The sequence below is a fragment of the Octopus bimaculoides genome, chromosome 1 (genome assembly GCF_046866305.1).
Source record: "Octopus bimaculoides isolate indiv1 chromosome 1, ASM4686630v1, whole genome shotgun sequence".
NCBI classification, from domain to species: domain Eukaryota; kingdom Metazoa; phylum Mollusca; class Cephalopoda; order Octopoda; family Octopodidae; genus Octopus; species Octopus bimaculoides.
This window is the reverse complement of record NC_142928.1, coordinates 164323046-164332990: the sequence shown is the minus strand read 5'-3', so window position 1 is coordinate 164332990 and position 9945 is coordinate 164323046. Positions and strand designations below refer to the sequence as shown.

At 38.5% G+C, this 9945-nt stretch overlaps 1 protein-coding gene across 3 annotated transcripts in view; it reads left to right on the top strand.

Annotated features, from left to right (window-relative positions):
- The window catches only part of LOC149137842 (uncharacterized), an 86976-nt gene extending 77336 nt beyond the window's left edge, over window positions 1-9640 (top strand). For all 3 annotated transcript variants that reach the window (XR_016244175.1, XR_016244171.1, XR_016244176.1), the window contains exons 3-5: window positions 6219-6334; window positions 7208-7287; window positions 8679-9640. The gene's annotated coding sequence lies outside the window, so the exon portion shown is untranslated. The remainder of the gene's footprint in view (window positions 1-6218; window positions 6335-7207; window positions 7288-8678) is intronic.
- Window positions 9641-9945: the final 305 nt, after the last annotated feature.

Genomic DNA, 9945 nt, shown 5'->3' with positions numbered 1-9945 from the left:
TATGCAGGCATTTATTATATTAAGGGAATTACTACACGTAAATAGCCTTAATATAATAAATGTATTATTCAAAAGGGAATAAATTAATTATATATTTTGTATAAATTTTTCCCTTAATTGGTCTTTCACGCTGACTATTTGATAAATTCTTATATAGATTTTATCCTTATATTTAATATATATATATATATGTATATTCAAATTATACAATAGGTGTAGTTATGATTGTGTTATTTCCCAACTACGTGGTTTTGAGTTTTGTCCTACTGTGAACATTCTATTGCTTGGGTCAACCAAAGCCTTCTGAGAGGATTTGGTAGATGAAAACTGAAAGAAGCCCATTGGAGATTATTGTATGTATGTATGTATGTATGTGTGAGTATGTGTGTATGTATATGCGTGTATATGTGTGTGTTTGTGTGTGTTTGTATATGTGCATGTGTGTGTATTGTGCATGTATATGCGTGTGTATGTGTATGTTCGTGTGTGTGCGTGTGTTTCTGTTTGTCTCCCACCATGGGTTGGCAGCTAGTGTTGGTTTGTTTACATTCCCTGTACCTTAGCAGTTCAGCAAAACAAGATTGGTGGAATAAACATTAGGCTCAGAAAAAAAAAATCAGTACTAGGGTTGATTTGTTTCTTTCTTTTTACTCTGAAGAGACGCGCACCAACACAACAAACCGGGAACCGATTGCATCGAGCGAGACCGTGTGCCGGTCGCCACCGCGTACTCGCTGAGCCGATCGAGAGCGGCGGATAGACGGGTCTGCCGGCGTGTTTCCGCCGGCGAACCTCAGGTTTCAATCGAAAGCGAGTTTGCGATCGAAAGCGCTGTCGGACGGGAGTGTCTGTGTGTGCCACGCGGCGGACGAGAAAGAAGAAGCAGGCCGAGCGAGTCGTGGAGGCAGCGATTGGGAGCGAGCAAAGAGAATGCGGATGCCTCGGCGGCGGTCGGCCGCCGGCGCTATGAAAAGGCCGACGACGTGTCGGCTGCCATACGAGCCACGCGGCCGGTACCGTACCCGTGAGTTTGCAATCGAAAGCGCTGTCGGCCGGGAGTGTGTGTGTGTCTGTGTGTGTCACACTAAGGCGGCCTAGGCGGACGAGAAAGAAGAAGCAGGCCGAGCGAGAAGGAAGCGATTGTGAGCGAGCAAAGAGAATGCGGACGCCTCGGCGGCGGACGGCCGGAGCCGAACCGCCGGCACCGCGATGGAAAGGCCGACGTGTCGTCTGCCATACGAGCCACGCGGCCGGTAGCGTACACGTGAGTTGGCGATCGAAAGCGCTGTCGGCCGAGAGTGTGTGTGTGTCTGTGTGTGTGTGTTACACGGCGGCCAAGGCGGACGAGAAAGAAGAAGAAGCAGGCGGCAGTGAGAGGGAAGCGATTGGGAGCGAGCAAAGAGAATGCGGATGCCTCGGCGGCGGACTGCCGCCGCCGAACCGCCGGCTCGATGGAAAGGCCGACGTGTCGGCTGTGATACGAGCCACGAGCCACGAGCCACGCGGCCGCTACCGTACCCGTGACGGGGCCCGATTCCCGATTCGCGAGTTTGCGGGTCGGGGCCCGGCGGAATAGTCAGGCTCTAGGTGACCCTCATACCCCAAGGGGGTCCAGACTACTATGTAGGGTAGTCGTCGATCGGACGGTCGTACCCTATGACCCGCACCCCGAACCGCAGCCGATTGAAAGGCAGACGGTCAGCCGGCGGCCGGCCGGCCGGGCGCCGCCGCGTACCCGCAGAGCCGATCGAAAGAGGCCGAATTGAGAGCAACGCCTCGGCGGCGGACTGCTGCCGCCGAACCGCCGGCACCGCGATGGAAAGGCCGACGTGTCGGCTGCGATACGAGCCACGCGGCCGGTACCGTACCCGTGAGTTTGCGATCGAAAGCGCTGTCGGCCGGGAGTGTGTGCGGCCTAGGCGGCGGCCTAGCCGGCGGACTAGGCGGACGAGAAGGAAGCGATTGGGAGCGAGCAAAAAGAATGCGGACGCTTCGGCGGCGGACTGCCGCCGGCGAGATGGAAAGGCCGACGTGTCGGCTGCGATACGGGCCGCCAAGGCGGACGAGAAGGAAGAAGATGAAGAAGCCGAAGCAGCAGGCCGAGCGAGTCGTGGCGGCAGCGAGAAGGAAGCGATTGTGAGCGAGCAAAGAGAATGCGGACGCCTCGGCGGTGGACGGCCGCAGCCGAACCGCCGGTGCGATGGAAAGGCCTACGTATCGGCTGCCTTGATTCTGACGCGGCAGACTAATGACTAAAATGAATAACAAATAAAAGATAAAAGAAGTATTTGCAGATATAAACATGCACCCCCACCACCACACAATGCAAAAAAATATAAAGTTGTGAAGGATATTTATGACCATTCTTTTGCAAAGAAAAACAATGGAAAGGAATAGAGAGTAAGAAAGAGAGAGATGGACTCCAAGGCATGGATTTTTCTGTCTATAAATATCTAACAAAGTTTATCTGGAGAAAATAAGTGTGTGTGTGTGAGCGAGAGAGAGAGAAAGACAGAAAGAAGGGAGGATGGAGGAAAAAAAGAAAGTGAGATCAATGGAAAAAAAGAAGAGGGGAAGGAATTTAAAGTTAGGAGTGTAGAATGATGGATGAGGAGTAGAAGAAAAGGAAGAGCATGATGCAAACAAATTGAATGGAAAAAAAAGAATAGTTTAAGAGTTAATATTCATGTAGAGAAGATGTTTCAGAATTCAGAGCTAACAGTAGGAATAATCATATATTTGGAATGAGAGGTCGTTGATTCCATAAATAGAGAGATAAATACATTAAAAATATATTAAAGTATAAGTTTTGAAAATGAAATTCAGGTGACATGCTGAAACATTCAAGCAAATACAGAGTGTATATATAAATTGGTGCATTAAAGAAATATTTCCTGTAAATGATGTGAATTCACTGTAAAATTTGTGTTGTAATGGCTTAGTACTGTGAGCTGTGGCATCACTGTAATATTTTATAAGTACATGTAGCAAGAATATGTTCACAGTTTGTTTGTGTCCTTTTAAATAGGCACATATTGGATCATACGTTCTGTTTCCTACATTTCAGCTGTTTTCATTATGCTAGCACCTGCCATACGAGCACCAACAATTTGACCTCTTTGAAAGTCTGATAAATCTGTCATTTTAATGAATTTTAACTACCTTTTTCTGATGATATCTGAAAAGAAACAGTAATTTTAGCAACAAATATTAAGCAATACAAATAATAAATCAATAAACATAAAAATAAACTAGCTTTTGATGGTTTTATAGATATTTTAAAATTTTGATGTTATGATGCTAGGTGTTTCCATTATTTTCTCCAACTCCTATTTATTAGGGCTCTCATTACTGGTGGGGAAAGAAATTAAACTACATGACTACTACCACCAACTAGAAATTTAAAGAATTTTGTAATATATGAAGAAAAAATAATAAAAAAATTTTAAATAAATATGTGAAGTGTATGCATCTTTTTCCATATTATTCCTTAGTTTCAAATTCAAATTTCTAATCCCACCAAATATTATAAAGAAATGATTATCTCCTTTGCAATAACTCTCCATGAAGAAAAAACACTTGAGTTAAACTTTAATTTTGAAGAAGTCAAAATATAAATAAAATATTAACACATTAAAAAAAAAAAAATTAACATATTTAAATAGTGAATATTAAAATATTGAAATAGTGAATGGTAAAAAGAAAAAGGGAAATGAGATTGAATTAAGTTTTAATAAAACGAGATTTCAAAATTTAAAGGCAGAATAAGTTAAACAGATAAAATAAAATGATATTAAATTAAATGAAATTATTTTATTTAATCTAATTAACCCATTACCCACTTTAATATCAAAATCAATTTATCTATTTATTTATGTAATCAAAAACCTCTCATTTCACATAATGCTTTTTACTTTGAATGTTTGAACATCTTACCAGTTCTAATATTAACACTTTAGATGTATGTTTTTTGCTTCTTCCACTTCCATCTATATCCTGTTTTCTCCTTGCCTTCAGCCTTTCATTCATTGACCAGTATCACTCTGTTTCTTTCTCCCTTCTTTCCCATTATCTCTCTCTCTCTATCTCATTATACTCACATCATTTTCAAATAAAATCTATGTGAAATTTATTGGTGGAGAAATGACCATGTGGTTATGATGCTTGCTTACTTTGCAGCCACTGGGTTTGAGTTCAGTCCAGTAGTGCAGTAGCTTGGGCCAGTCTCTTCTACAATTGCCCCAGACTGACCAATGTATTGTGAGTGAATTTGGAAGATGAAAACTGCGTAGAAGCCCATTGAATATGTGTGTGAATGTATGTGTCAGTGTGTGTGTCTTTGTGTTTGTTTCCCTACACCACTTGGCAACTGGTTCTGGTTTGTTTGCATCCCTGTAACTTTGTGGTTCAGTAAATTTATTGGTGGAGAAATGACCATGTGGTTATGATGCTTGTTCGCTTTGCAACCATGTGGGTTTGAGTTCAGTCCAGTTGTGCAGTAGCTTGGGCCAGCTCTTCTACAATTGCCCCAGACTGACCGATGTCCTGTGAGTGAATTTGGTAGATGAAAACTGTGTAGAAGCCCATTGAATAAGTGTGTGTGTAACATGTGTGAATGTATGTGTCAGTGTGTGTCTTTGTGTTTGTTCCCCTACACCACTTGGCAACTGGTGCTGGTTTGTTTGCATCCCTGTAACTTTGTGGTTCAGTAAAAAAGACCAATAGACAAAGTACCAGACTTAAAAAGAAATTCTGGGGTCAATTTGTGAGATTAAAAAATAAAGGAAGGCAGGTGTATAACACCTCAAGGCAGGGCTCCTGCATGGCTGTCCAATAACTGAATCAAGCAAATGATGAAAAGCAAAAGATAAGAAAAATATCCTGCCTTGAAATCCTGCTTTTTTTCTCCCTCCCTCTCTTTATACAACTGCCTTCCTTTATTTTTTAAAATACATTACAGAGTTATTATTTGCACCTCTATATTCTGAGCAAGGTATTTCATTTTATGTTGCTCCAGTTCATTCAGCTGTAGAAATGAGTTGCAGTGTCTCAGGTGCCAAGCTGTATCAGCCTTTGCCTTTCCCTTGGATAACATCAGTGGTGTGGAGAGGGGAGGCTGGTATGCATGCACAACTGCAGGTCTTTCATGAACAGCCTTGCCTGAACTTGTGCCCTGGAGGGGAATTTTCTAGATGCAATCCTATGGTCATTCATGACTGAAGGGGTTCCTTTATATTCTTTTAGCGATAACAAGTGAGGATCTTTTCTGTTGCTGTAACAGTTTTCTATTTTCTTAAAATTTTGTTCCAATTGTTTTGGAACAAAGTTGGTGTACTGATTTAGTTTTGTATGTTAATTATGAAAATGAAATTCATCTTTGCCATAAATTATGAATAAAGAGTTCATAGCTTTTAAAGTTTGCAAATTTTGGGTAATTTTAGCTAATCAAAAACTACAGACACATTGGTACCTGTTTCCATAGTAACAAACATAGCTGTAAACTGCTGCTTAAACTCTAACACTACCCTAACCCAAAACCTAACCGTAATCCCAACCCTAAACCTTAATCCCTAACCCTAACCTTAATCCTATCCCTTAACTCCAAACTTTAATCCTAACCCCAACATACAGTTTGATATTTTCGTAATTTTTCGCAAAATCATTTTGTTGAGGAATTTTTCCTTTTCAAATTATCTACATCCCTGTTCGACTTCATCACATGACTTTATTCATTAAAACTTATTAAAACTTCTTACAACTTTCGGCATTGTAATGTTTTGCTTTCATTTTGTTTATTAAAACTTCATCATCGTAATGTTTTTGCTTTCATTTCGTGATGAACAACTATCACTCAGAAAAGAACAACTTTCAAATCTTGTTTTCTGATTGGCTAAAAATGATCAAATTATAAACCTCTGAAACGTTTTTCAAAAATTTTTCTGGAATAAATGAATGAATCTTAAAATCGGATTCAGTGTGGGAAATTACTCCAATTTTCACTTAATTCTAAAGTTTCAAAATCTGTGAAAGCAACAGAAAATATCTGCAAGTGGCCTAAAAATTAGGCTGTTGAGCTCAGGACCATAAGGTCATGAGTTCAATTTCTGGATCAAGGAGATGTATTCTTGAGCAAGGTACATCATTTCACATTGATCCTGTTTACTCTTCTGGAAATAAATTTCAGCTGTCTGCCTGTACATCTTTCTCTCTCTCTTCAGATTTCACATCCTTGATGTTCTCTTGAGTCCAGAGCAGGAGGTTGAGAAGGTATCTATGTCTGCTCATGACTACACAGATACCTGGAAAGTTTGGTACAAGCTATCGACTAATACTGGTGACTTAGCCTTTTTTTTTTTTTTTGGTATATATTCTCTTACATGAACTTATTCTATATTTGCTTGATAAATTGCTATATTGAAACAAATTGCAGTTTGTTTAGAATCTTTCACTTATAAATAAATTTCAATTTATTGATATTTATTTATTTATAAATATTTTATGTCATGAATCTGTAGCATTGCATTCCTTATGATCTCCCATATTTCTCCTCTTGCATGAAATCACATGATCAAATGCATACACACATAAACATGCAGGCAGTTATTATCAGCAATCTTGGCAATAAAATGTATTTCGTCACATGATACTTCTTTGGCATTAAGTTGCTACTAGTGATATTACCAGTTTTGTCTGAAACTCAAAAGGAACATCTTAAGCAACTAACTGATTATCAAAATTCTACCAAAGAACTGACTTAAAAAATCATAACAGCTACTCATCAGCTGCCTTTTGGAACCTTTGAGGTTTTTATAAAATTTTAAAATAAAAAAATTGATCCTAGATTCTGTAAAGACCTGCTTACATGATAGATCATCATTTTGTATCACACATAAATCACAAACCTCATTTCTAACACCCTTTCTCCTTTACTATCATTCTCAACACCATCACAGATTCATTATAGTCACTCCTGCATACCTCTAACCTCCATCTCTGTCACTTTGTTCCTCTCCCTCCCTAATTCTCCCATCTTGCACATCATTTCCCTATTTCCTGATCTATCTACAGGCTTATTATACTGCTCTACCTATACTTCCTCTTATTACTTCCTACTCCATCTCTAAACATAAGTCACTCTCATTTCACACCCTAATGAACTTATCCACTCATCTTCTCTGATGTTTTGTCAATATATTTTACTTGTTAGGCACAGGAGTGGCTGTGTGGTAAGTAGCTTGCTTACCGACCACATGGTTCTGGATTCAGTCCCACTGCGTGGCACCTTGGGTAAGTGTCTTCTACTATAGCCTTGGGCCGTCGTATATATGTATATATGTATATATGTATACATGTATATGTATATATATATACATGTATATGTATATATATATATATATATGTATATATGTATATATATGTATATATGTATACATGTATATATATATATATATATATATATATATATATATATATATATATATATATATATATATGTATGTATGTGTGTATATATATGTATGTATGTGTGTATATATATGTTTGTGTGTCTGTGTTTGCTCCCCCCAACATCGCTTGACAACCGATGCTGGTGTGTTTACGTCCCCGTAACTTAGCAGTTCGGCAAAAAGAGACCGATAGAATAAGTCCTGGGGTCGATTTGCTCGACTACAGGTGGTGCTCCAGCATGGCCGCAGTCAAATGACTGAAACAAGTAAAAGAGTAAAAGAGATATTTGTTGACCTGATATATTTGTTGTCTATATATTTGTTGACCTAACCTCACTCAATGTGCGTGCGTGTGTGTGTGTGCGGTATGTATGCATGTATGTGTGTTTGTGTGTGTATAGGATAGGTACAGACTTTGTGGTTGAAGAGCTTGCTTTCTCGGTTCAATCCCATAGTACAGCACCTTGAGTAATTGCTTTCTATTATAGTCCCAGACTGACCTAAGCCTTGTGAGTGGATTTGGTAGACAGAAAATAGAAGAATCCCATTGTATATGTACTGTGTGTGTGTGTGTGTGCATGCACACTTGTCCAGATACCACATAATGATTGCAAAATGAGCATTACCATCACGCAAGTGATGTTGTTTATTTCCAGTCATCTGTGAAAGTCCGGTCATGGGGAAATATTACCTTAATTGGAAACAGATGAGGAAGGGTGAGAACCGATGCTGGTGTGTTTATGTCCTTCATAGCTTAGCAGTTTGGCAAAAGAGACTGATAGAATAAGTACTAGGCTTACAAGGAATAAGTCCTGGGGTTGATTTCTTTGACTAAAGGTGGTGCTCCAGCATGGCCACAGTCGAATGACTGAAACAAGTAAAAGAGTAAAAGAATATCTATATATTTATTTCCATGTGTCTATATATTCCTATGTGTCCTTTATTGATTTAATATGGTAGTGTATGATTTGAGGAGAATTTGGTTACTATATCTACCAGGTGGTGCACCAATGTAAAATCCTTCTCTCATTGGCTTGAAGTAAACTTTGATGATGTCATGCAGACCCAGATCAGTCATTGTAAAATAAAACCTATGATGAAAGGCATCGCAGTTGTGACAATGCTTATTAATGTCATTGTATTTGTTATTGTTGTTCAGTTTTGTGTCAGCTTTCAGTGTGCAAATCTATGATGAAAAATGCTCCAGTTTATGACCATCTCTTTTTTTATCAGGCATCTTGTTTCATGCAAAGATCCCTTGTTGAACAAGCAGTGATGCAAGGCCAGAAGAACAGAAGTGCTGAGTTTGCTGTTGTTGTTAAATACCTGGTCAACACTAATCATGCAAAGCAGCAATCAAAAGCATCCAAGTGTGACTATCCCCTCTTTTACCAATGTACAAGAAATTATCCAAGATGTCATATTTTGATATGATCGGCTGTGATTTCAAGATTTGACTGCTATTTCTAGCCGGTCATGCAACCATATAGTAGCTGCATTATTGGCTAGAAAGAGCAGAGGTTGTTAAAAGCAGGGACTGGCTGGAGACAAGCAAAAGTGCAGAGTAATGGTAATAGAAATCATGTTAGTGAATCTAGTTATGTAGAAATGAAGATGGAACCTGTAAGAAGTAACAAAATGGTGTGGCATCATTTGATAAAAAAAGGTGAAAAAAAAACAGACTAGTCTCAGAGAAAATAATGCACGCTATTTTTTCTTATTATTTTTGTTTAATGGAAAGTATCTTTCATTTGAATTAGACATTTTATTTGCATTTTATCTGTGTAATAGACTGATTACGTTAAAAAGCCACGGAAATTCTGTATTTAAAATGTCAATTATAAAATCTGGCAGAAAAAAAATTTGGTAAATATAATGTTGGAATAATTGTTTTTTCAACTCTTTCTTGTAATGTATTTTTCATTTAAAGAAATATTTTTCTTTCCTATCTTTCTATAACCAATTATTCACATTATTCTCTAACTTCAGTATTCAAATCTTTCATAATATATATGTATACACACACACACACACGCACGCATACACACACACGCACACACACACACACACACACACACACACACACACACACACACACACACACACACACACATTGATAAATAAAAAAAGACGTAAAATGACGTTGAAACATTATAATAAGTATTTTCATTTTATTCATAAAATGTCTTCCTCAATGTGTTTGTTTTTTATTTATTTACTTATTTAGTTACTTATTTCATTTATTTCATTTCTCATGTATGTTGGGAAAACAAGAAAATTCTATTGAAAATTTGAAGAAACAAACAAATTTTCTTATCTAACATGCTTCGTTGTATTGAAGGTGTTCTTTGGCTCCAGCTCTCAGCCTATTCTATTTATTGAAAGAGCTTTCTATAAACTGCTGAACTGATACACTCTTTAAACCTATCTTTAAAGAGTGTATCAGATAATAAATAAATAAGCAAGTAAGCAAGCAAGCAAACAAGCAATACATCACACT